The sequence below is a fragment of the Rhinopithecus roxellana genome, chromosome 16, assembly GCF_007565055.1.
Source record: "Rhinopithecus roxellana isolate Shanxi Qingling chromosome 16, ASM756505v1, whole genome shotgun sequence".
NCBI lineage: Eukaryota > Metazoa > Chordata > Mammalia > Primates > Cercopithecidae > Rhinopithecus > Rhinopithecus roxellana.
This window is the reverse complement of record NC_044564.1, coordinates 116,500,191-116,509,670: the sequence shown is the minus strand read 5'-3', so window position 1 is coordinate 116,509,670 and position 9,480 is coordinate 116,500,191.

Genomic DNA, 9,480 nt, shown 5'->3' with positions numbered 1-9,480 from the left:
AAACCAGTGGAATGACATAGATTTTTATCTCACCTGCTAGTCACAGAAATGTTGAGTGTGAAAAACTTTGAATTCCAAATTCCAAAAATAAAACTTTCTTTGCTGGCTCTGGAGGTTTCTCATATTGTTTCACAACCTACATGCCCACGCCCCTACTCTCATGGTGTCTGCTTCCTCTTCCTCCCCCAGCCCATGCCATGAACCTGAAGGCATGCAACAGGGAGGGGATCTAGGGGAGAGAAGAGCCCAGGAGCCCTTCCCTGCAAGGGCACTTCTGAAAATCCCCAAACACCACTTCACCAAAGGCTGCTCTGGGCTGAGCAAGAGTGGAGGAAACCAGGCAGGATGTCAGCCTTGCTTATGTTCTCAGAATTGCTACTTGGCCACAGTTTTCTCTGGCTTGAACCATAGCAGTAGGCAGAATGGAAAGTATATGAAAAGAAAGTGCAACTGATGGTCTTGGAGAAGTCCTCAGAATGAAAGCAGGAGGCGCCTGTGGGAGACTTCAGCCCTCGCTAAAGCCAAATGGGCCTAGCCAAACTGCCTGGCCCAAGGTACCAGGTCCCACCCTCCTGTCCAGATTTTGGAGGATTCTTGGACCATCAGTATTCTCCCCTCATACCTCATTAGCTTTCGATTGCATTTTGCGCCTTCATTCTTAAGAAGTCACTTGCCTTGTTAAATGTGAGTATTCCCCAAGGCCAATACTAAGTCTCTGTTCTTCTGGCTGCATCTCAACAAAGTTGTAGAGTCAGAACACTATTGTGGTTGAACATGAGGCATGAGTTTAGCCAGATCTGAATTCCAGTGTGGGGCCTGCCAATTATCAGCTTTATGACCTTGAGCAAGTAATCATCTTTCTTCATGTCATTCTCTTCTTGAACTTCTCTGTGAGAACAACTCTCTAACCTGCTTTCATTTCCTACCTCTAATATAGCCAACTGCTTGCTAAACATTTCCACTTAGATGTTGCTTTATTGCCTCAAATATGACAAATGAAAACCATTATCTGCTCTTCCCCTTCCCACCAAAATCTTTCATATTCTTTCTGCTAAGAAAGATCAACCATCAGGTTTTGTTCTATTTTGTTTTCAAGACTGGGTTCACTCTGCTGTCCAGGCTAGAGTGCAGTGGTGTGATCACTGCTCACTGTAGCCTCCACCTCCCCAGGCTCAAGTGACTCTGCCACCTCAGCCTCCCAAGTAGTTGGGACTAGAGGCATGTGCCACCATGTCCTTAACTGGTATTTTTGTAGAGATAGGATTTCACCATGTTGCCCAGGCTGGTCTCTAACTCCTGGGCTCAAACAATCTGCCCACCTTGGCCTCCCTAAGAGCTGGGAATACAGGTGTCAGCCACCATGCCCGGATGGAAGCGTTTTGGGGAACCACCTTTAACCTCCTATATTAAATCAGAACCAAAGTCCTATTGATTTTTCCTCTGTAAACTCTCTGCAATCCCACTCTTCCTTTCTCAAAAACTCTTGTTGTTTCATAGCATCTTATTCCCTACATGTATACCCTTTTCAAACTAGCCTTCGTACCACAACCAGAAAAATTCTTTCTGAAATCCCTTTGATCAAAATACCCTACCATCATCACCTCTCCCACCATTGAAAAATTACTAACAAACTCCCAACCAGGAAAAAATTCACTCTCCTTGCCCTGAGTACTCAAGGCTCTTCATAAATCAGGATCAGCGTCTCCCAGCATCATCTCCTTGGACTCCCACCTGAGGCCTCTTCCTCTAAACCATTTCACACAATGTGTAGTCACTCATTTATCAAATATATGTGGAATACTCACTTTGAGCCAGGTGTGACGGATACAGTGGGTGAATAAACAGACACAGCCTCTTCCTAGCAGGAAAGCGGATAAGTTTTAAACCACTAAACACATACATAGGCTGGGTGTAGTGACTCATGCCTGTAATCCCAGCATTCTGGGAGGCTCAGGCAGGCCAGATTACTTGAGGTCAGGAGTTCGAGACCAGCCTGGCCAACATGGCAAAGTCCCATTTCTATTAAAAATTCAAAAATTATTCAGGTGTGGTGGTGGGCGCCTGTAGTCTCAGCTACTTGGGAGGTTGAGGCATGAGAACTCCTTGAACCTGGGAAGTGGAGGTTGCAGTGAGCCAAGATTGCACTACTGCACTCCAGCCAGGGTGACAGAGTGAGACTTCATTTCAAAGAAAAAGAAAAAACACAAACATATAGACAAATTGTGAGGTTAAACACAACAGATAGGTCATAAGCATTTATATATTTTTCTTCTCCCAATAAAATGAACCAAAAAAAATTTTAAGGTATAAATAAACAACAAATTTTAATCAAATTTTGAAAGATGGGGAATAGATACATGAGTAATAATCAACTTTATTGAAAAGTTGAGAAAACTTCAACTTAACGAACCTAGAGAGGAGAAAGTTGAACATAATCATTCTCATGCACCCTACACACACCTGCAAGGTGTGGCTCTTGGAGACCTGATGTCCACAGAAGCAAGGAGCAAGATATAAGGCTGCACATCTGAATGCAGGAAGAGTGAAACCCATAGATTCCTTCCTTTGGCCCCACAGAGCCTGATGGCCACCCCACAGAAGATAGGAGAGCTAGCATCTGGAGAAATCGTTTGAAGAAATTCCAGACTCATGTACATCAGACCCAGACTGGGACACAAGTGAGACATGAGACTGAAAATGATCATGCCAGGGTACATCATCATGCATTTCAGAACTCGAGGGATAAAGACATGTTCCTAAAACCTCTCAGACAAAAGGTTGGGGGCAAGCAGAGAAGAAGATCAAGATCATATACAAACAGGAATCAGAATGGCAATCAGTCATCTACCAGAAATGCTAGAAGTCAGAAAATAACTGAAGAAAGCCTTTAAAATTCTGACAAAATATTTTATCTGGAATACATTACTTAGCTGAGCTATCAAAAGACATAAGAGGAACATACAGACATTTCCAGACATAGAAAGACTCGGAAAATTTACCTCCCATTTACACCCTCTTTTTTAGGAAGTTACTTGAGAATATCCTCCAGCTAAACCAAGGAATGAAACAAGAAAGAGGAAGTGCAGAGGCCCAAGAAACAAGGGGTCTAAAACAGGAAAACAGTGGGAGGAAGTTCCAGGATGCCAGCGGGGCAGGACACAAAGAGAACCACCAGTACAGACAGAGCAACGCAGGCAAGGTCTCCAGGACAGGGCTTCAGAAAAGTAAAGCATTACAAAAAATAATATCTGGTCTATTTTATCACTTTGATTAGGGGTTGGCAAACTGCAGTCCATGGACCAAATCCTGCCTATCACCTGTTTTTGTAAATAAAGGTTTTTTGGAACATGGCCAGCCGCCCCCATTCATTTACATACTGTCTGCAGCTCAGTTGCATATTGTCCATGACTTTAACAGCTGAGTTGAGTAGTTACAACAGAGGCTGTCTGGACCATAAAGTCTAAAAATATTTACTATATGATCTTTTATAGAAAGAGTTTGCCAGCGCCTGATTTAAAAGAAAAAACTAGTGATCTGATGGAATGGGTGAAAAAAGATAAGAATAAATATAGAACAAACAACGCCAACTGGAGGTAAACAGGCAATCGTTAACTCAGAAAGTATAAAGTTGGACAAGAAAAAATATGATCCTAGTATACTACTTGGACTCTGCAAAGAATTTTTGTATGATCATAAAAACATAAACACTGATTCGGATTGATCCAAAAATTGTGAAATGAATATTAAAGCAAGAGGAGAAATGAAGAGATGTATAGAAGATCTAAATTTTCCTTTTAGAGCAGAAAACCAATAGAAGTCTAATATTAATAAATCAATATATAACAATACAAGCATATTTCCTAGAGATACTGAGGCATGTATTAGAAGAGATAGCTAAGACAGTTCCAAGTGATTTCTCTGGAGAGCAGGACCAAGTGGGGTAGAGATTCGCAGGCAGAGCACTGCTGTTTTCATTATAAACTTTCAACATGTTTTTTTAACTTGATAAAGTGGCAATTCATTTCCAAAAATAATCTCAAAAATTATAAAATATGACAGGTATTAAGAAGTCCCAAAACAAGATACCATGAGAGAGAATAATGGAGGTAGATAAACTATAAGCTTACTTTAGTCTGCAGGGAAGATGGTTCTAAGAAGATGACATTTAAACTGAGAACTTGAAAGCTAGCCAGTCAGTCAGTTTAGAGGAATGGGCCTCCAGGTAGAAGGAACAGCATATGCAAAGGCTTGAGTGTGAGAGCGAGCTCCACAGGGACTTAAAGGATCTGAAGTGGTTGCGATCAGCTGAAGGGGAGGGTGTGCCTGCAGAAGCCCTCAGGAGCAAACTTGCAAAGACAGCAGGAAAGAGACCAGGGAGCATTTGTACCCTATCCAAAAAGCAATGCTTTTTGGTCACTGGATGACGTCATAAACACAAGAATGTGTCGCAAGACTGAGACCAACATTTGGAGTATGTTTCTTCCTTTTAAGATTTTTGTGTATAAACAGATTCCAATCCATAACCTAACAAAAGAAGTTACCGTACTGTCAGAAAGTGGAGCCAGACTGTATGTGTTTCCTTTAAGATGACAAGTCAAGCTTAGACATAAGCCAGCAAGGGGACCTCCCCAATGTCCTTGCTGGATTTAGAAGTGGCCATGTACTACTCAGGGATTGCCCGCTTTCATCAACTATGTGACAGCTTCTTCTTCTCAAGTAAACTCCTACTTTGCTCCTTATGCATACCCATTACTTTCCCTTAATTCCTCCTGGAATTTTGGATGCAAGATTTTCTACAATCTCTCCTTGGGCTCCTATGGGCCTCTCTGACTAAATCCAAAGTCTTGATCTTGGCCATCACTGCATTGGCTTCCTTAAATGCCCTCTTTATCTGCTCCTAATTCTGTTTCAGATGTCTCAATACAGATGAGTCTCTCAAGGAAGGACCCAAGAGATACCCTCTCCCTACCTCCATGAAAAAAATGGACCCCAGGGAGAGCACCAAGCTGATAGCAGTATCAGGATCACAATGCAAGTTGCAGTGCTTTGCTTGTGAGGAGACCCCTTTCAAGACTGCAGAAAAGAAGCTATCACATACCCTTGGCCAGAAGCCTGGCATAGTGAAATTCCAAGAAATGGAGTTCCTTTTTTATTTTTTATTAATATATGATTTTCCTCTATTAAAGAAATAGCGATTAATATTTGAGAAATGTGTTCTAATTACATTTTGCAATCCATGCCCTTGGGTTAAAGTGTACCCAGATGTAATTATTTTTGTGAAATAGCTCTTAACTCTCTGCATATTAACTCTTGCTTCCTTTAAAAGCAGCAGGATGCCTTCACATCATTGCTGTTGGCATTTTCTTGTCAGAATTACTAAGGATTAATTACAAATTATTTTTATTGCACTGGGAGTAGGCAACACGGAATCAATGTGTCCTAAATGTTAATGTAGTCAGTAGTTTTCAGTCATTTTGGTTTAAAACTCCTTAGCCTTTTAAAAATTGAGGACTCCAAAACCTTGTGTGCATGTGGCTTTATCTATGAATATTATTAGAAATAAAAACTGAGAAACTTTAAAAATCTGTACCTATTAATTTATTTTAAAACAACAGCAATCATCCTATTACAGTGGGATTAATGGATTATTGTTATTTTAAAATAAATTAATAGGTAAAGACTTACAGAAATAGTTTAACACATTTTTATGAAAAAATAACATTTAAAAAATGCTAAGAGCAGCATTGGTTTTAGAGTTTTGTAAATCTCTTCTATCTCTGGCTTAAGATGAGACAGCTGGATTCTCACACCTGCTTCTTCCTTGAGTCTGTTGCAGATATCATACATCATGCAACCTCAGAAAAGCTCCACTTACACACATGAGAGAATGAGTCTGAAAACAAACCGTAACATGCTGGTATTGCTGTGAAAATAGTTTTGACCTTGTGAGCTCGACAAAGGTGTTTCAAGGATACTTAGGGGTCTCTGGACCACATTTTGAGAACCACTGGCTAAGTTAAAATAATAAAGCAAAATTCATTTATGTATCCAAACATGATATTTCCATATGAGTGTTTTCATTTAATCATCCCAACGAACCAAGGAGGAGATGTTATACCCCATTACATATGAGAAAGTGTGCACTAGTAAGTTAGCGAAGCAGCTCTTAAACATTTGAATGCATAAGCCAGGATTTGGGTGTGGAACTTTTCGTATGACGGCCATGGCCAAGGTTATGTCCCTCAAAGATGACAGACTTATCTTAGTATTTCACTCTGTCCTTAAATATTCATTTGTAGGTAATTCCTTTGGATCCATCATCCAACAACTTATCTCAATTCTATTTCACCTTCCTATAGTGTAGATGCCTATTCCATGATGCAGGATGTCTTATTTTGGTGTTTCCTATTTCTTATTTGTACCACTTTTAGGGGAGGTGATGTCCTAAACGTGCCATCTGCTGAGCAAAATAATAATCATAGCAATAACCCACTGAGCAAATACCAATTTGCACTTTGCTGAGTGTTGGAGTTGAGGAGGAAGAGGGGGACTGTGGAAGAAGCAACGAGTGTGGTATAGACTGGGGTTGTATAATAAAATGGAATTCGCTTGCAGTTCATTTATTCTACTTACTAACTGTATGACTTGGGCAAGTCAAGGGACTCCATGAACCTCAGTATCCTTATCAGTAAAACAAAGATAACAATGCCATTCTCCCAGGGCTGTTGGGAAGTTCCTATAAAATAATACGTGGAAGGTGCCTACCACTGTGCCTGATACATAGTGAGAGCTCTATGGACAGGTGCTGTGATAATGCAGATTATAGTAATGATGATGAAACAACACCCCTGACATTAGCACAGTCAGGTTGATTCAAGGACTCACAGAGGGCCCAGAATCACAGCCAGAAACTACAGCCTCTCCTTTCCTTCTCTGTATTCCAACCACAAGAGCCACCTTTCAGACCCTCAATCATGCCAGACTCCTTCCAGCCTCAGGGTTTTTCTAAATGCTATTCCCTCTGACTGAAAGCACCTGAAACCCTCCATACTCATAGTCATCCAGCTGTTTGCCCTTCAGAGCTCGTAAAAATCACCTCCTCTGAGATGCCTTCCTGGACTACCCAGATCAGTCACACCCCTGTCTCCCTCCATAGGCTTACAGAAAACCCGGTGTTTCTTCACAATATTGTCAGTTAATGAAGCAATTGTATAATTACTTGTTAAATGCCTTCTCCTTTCTCTCTAACTTCTATCTAGTTGCAAAGGAAAAGAACATGATAACAGCCTCTGAAGCTGTCATCTCTACTTGATGCCACATATATTAACATTTCTCCTTTTGGATTTGCTGAAAGCACAGATCCCAGGCACAAAATTCCCAAATAACTAACAGCCTAAAACCTTTTAAGGATAATAATAGCTGCTACTTTTTGAGATACTCCTCTGTGCTAATCATTGTATACACATGACCTGTTTAATTTTCCCAGGACCAAAATTTGCAGATGAAATAACAGATTCAAAGAGGTGAAGAAATTTGCCTACGGTCAAAGTCAGCAAAGAGCAAAATTCAAATCTAGGTCAGTTGACTGACCATTCTGGCTTGCCAAAGAGTCTGAAAGTTCACAATTGCTGAAACTCCTCAGTTCTGGGCAAATCAAAATGGTTGGTTACCTTACTAACCCACTTAGCTGCCTGCCTCTAGGAAGCCACATAATCTTCCTAAGTTCAGGCTTCTTCATCTGTAAAATGGCAATAACAGCCCTACCTGTAGAATGGCTTAAAGTCATGAATGGAATAATATATTTAATAATAAAGGGCCAGGCATCATGGCTCACACCTGTAATCCCAGCGCTTCAGGGGGCCGAGGCAGGCAGAGATCACCTGAGGTCAGGAGTTCAAGACCAGTCTGGTCAACATGGCAAAACCCCATCTCTACTAAAAATACAAAAATTAGCCAGGCGTGGTGGCGGGCACTTGTAATTCCAGCTACTCAGAAGGCTGTTGCAGGAGACTTGCTTAAACCCGGGGGCGCAGAGTCAGCAGTGAGCCGAGACTGTGCCACTGCACTCCAGCCTGGGTGAGAAAGCGAGACTCCGTCTCAAAAATAATAATAATAATAATAATAATAATAATAATAAAGGCACTTAGTAAACATTCATTAAATAATAGAGTAGGCTTTCAAGAAATGTTTGCTGAATGCATTGACAAAAGTAATAAATATATAGATGTGCTGATAAATTTATTAAGAAGCGTTTAGAGAAGGGAGACTGTTGTGAAATAAGGGAATAAGAAACGGCTTCAAGAAGTGACTGCAGAGTGATTTTGGAGTCTGGCATTATAGAAAATATAGTAAGGCCAGGCGTGGTGGCTCACACCTGTAATCCCAGCACTTTGGGAGGCCAAGGCGGGCAGATCACCTGAAATCAGGAGTTCGAGACCAGTCTGGCCAACATGGTGAAACCCCATCTCTACTAAAAATACAAAAATTAGCCGGGCATGATGGTGGGCACCTGCAATCCCAGCTACTCAGGAGGCTGAGGCAGGAGAATCACTTGAACCCGGGAGGGGGAGGTTGCAGTAAGCTGAGATCATGCCACTATACTCCAGCCTGGGCAATAGAGCAATACTCTGCCTCAAAAAAAAAAAGAAAGAAAGAAAGAAGAAAGGAAGCAAAGAAGGAAGGAAGGAAGGAAGGAAGGAAGGAAGGAAGGAAGGAAGGAAGGAAGAAGAAGGAAGAAAGAAAGAAAGAAAGAAAGAAAGAAAGAAAGAAAGAAAGAAAGAAAGAAAGAAAGAAAGAAAGAAAGAAAGAAAGAAAGAAAGAAATTATAGTAATTATGTATGCAGGCTTAAGATAGGAGAGTATTCTATGAAAAACGTCCAAAATGTACACATCACAGAACAAGTACAGATCCCATCGACAGGTTATTAATGGCAGATGTGAGTGAAGCATGGATGTATGTTCTAGAGGAATCACACGCAAACCGGGGAGGGAAAGAGCCTGGAGCATGAGGTCTGAAGACAACTCTATTCCCTTAACTAAAGCCAGTCACCAAACAGAACCCTCTACAGCGGAGGTGTCCAGTCTTTTGGCTTCCCTGAAGGAAGAAAAATTGTCTTGGGCCACACATAAAATACACTAACTTATGATAGCTGATGAGCTTAAAAAGGAAATCACAACAAAATCTCATAGTATTTTAAGAAAGTTTACAAATTTGTGTTGGGCCACATTCAAAGTCGTCCTGGGCCATATGCAGCCTAGGAGCTATGGGTTGGACATGCTTGCTCTACAGGCTTCTTTGACGTGTGACTAGGCACTTGTCACCATTCCAACTTGTGTGTGCCCATAAGTGCATGTGTTTTAAAGAGCATTATTGAGCACATACACCATGCTCAGGACTACGTTACTCCCATCACTTCGATAACATCAGTTTGACAACTGAGAAGTTCTGATGAAGAAAGTGGTGAAGGTGCTACGGCGGTG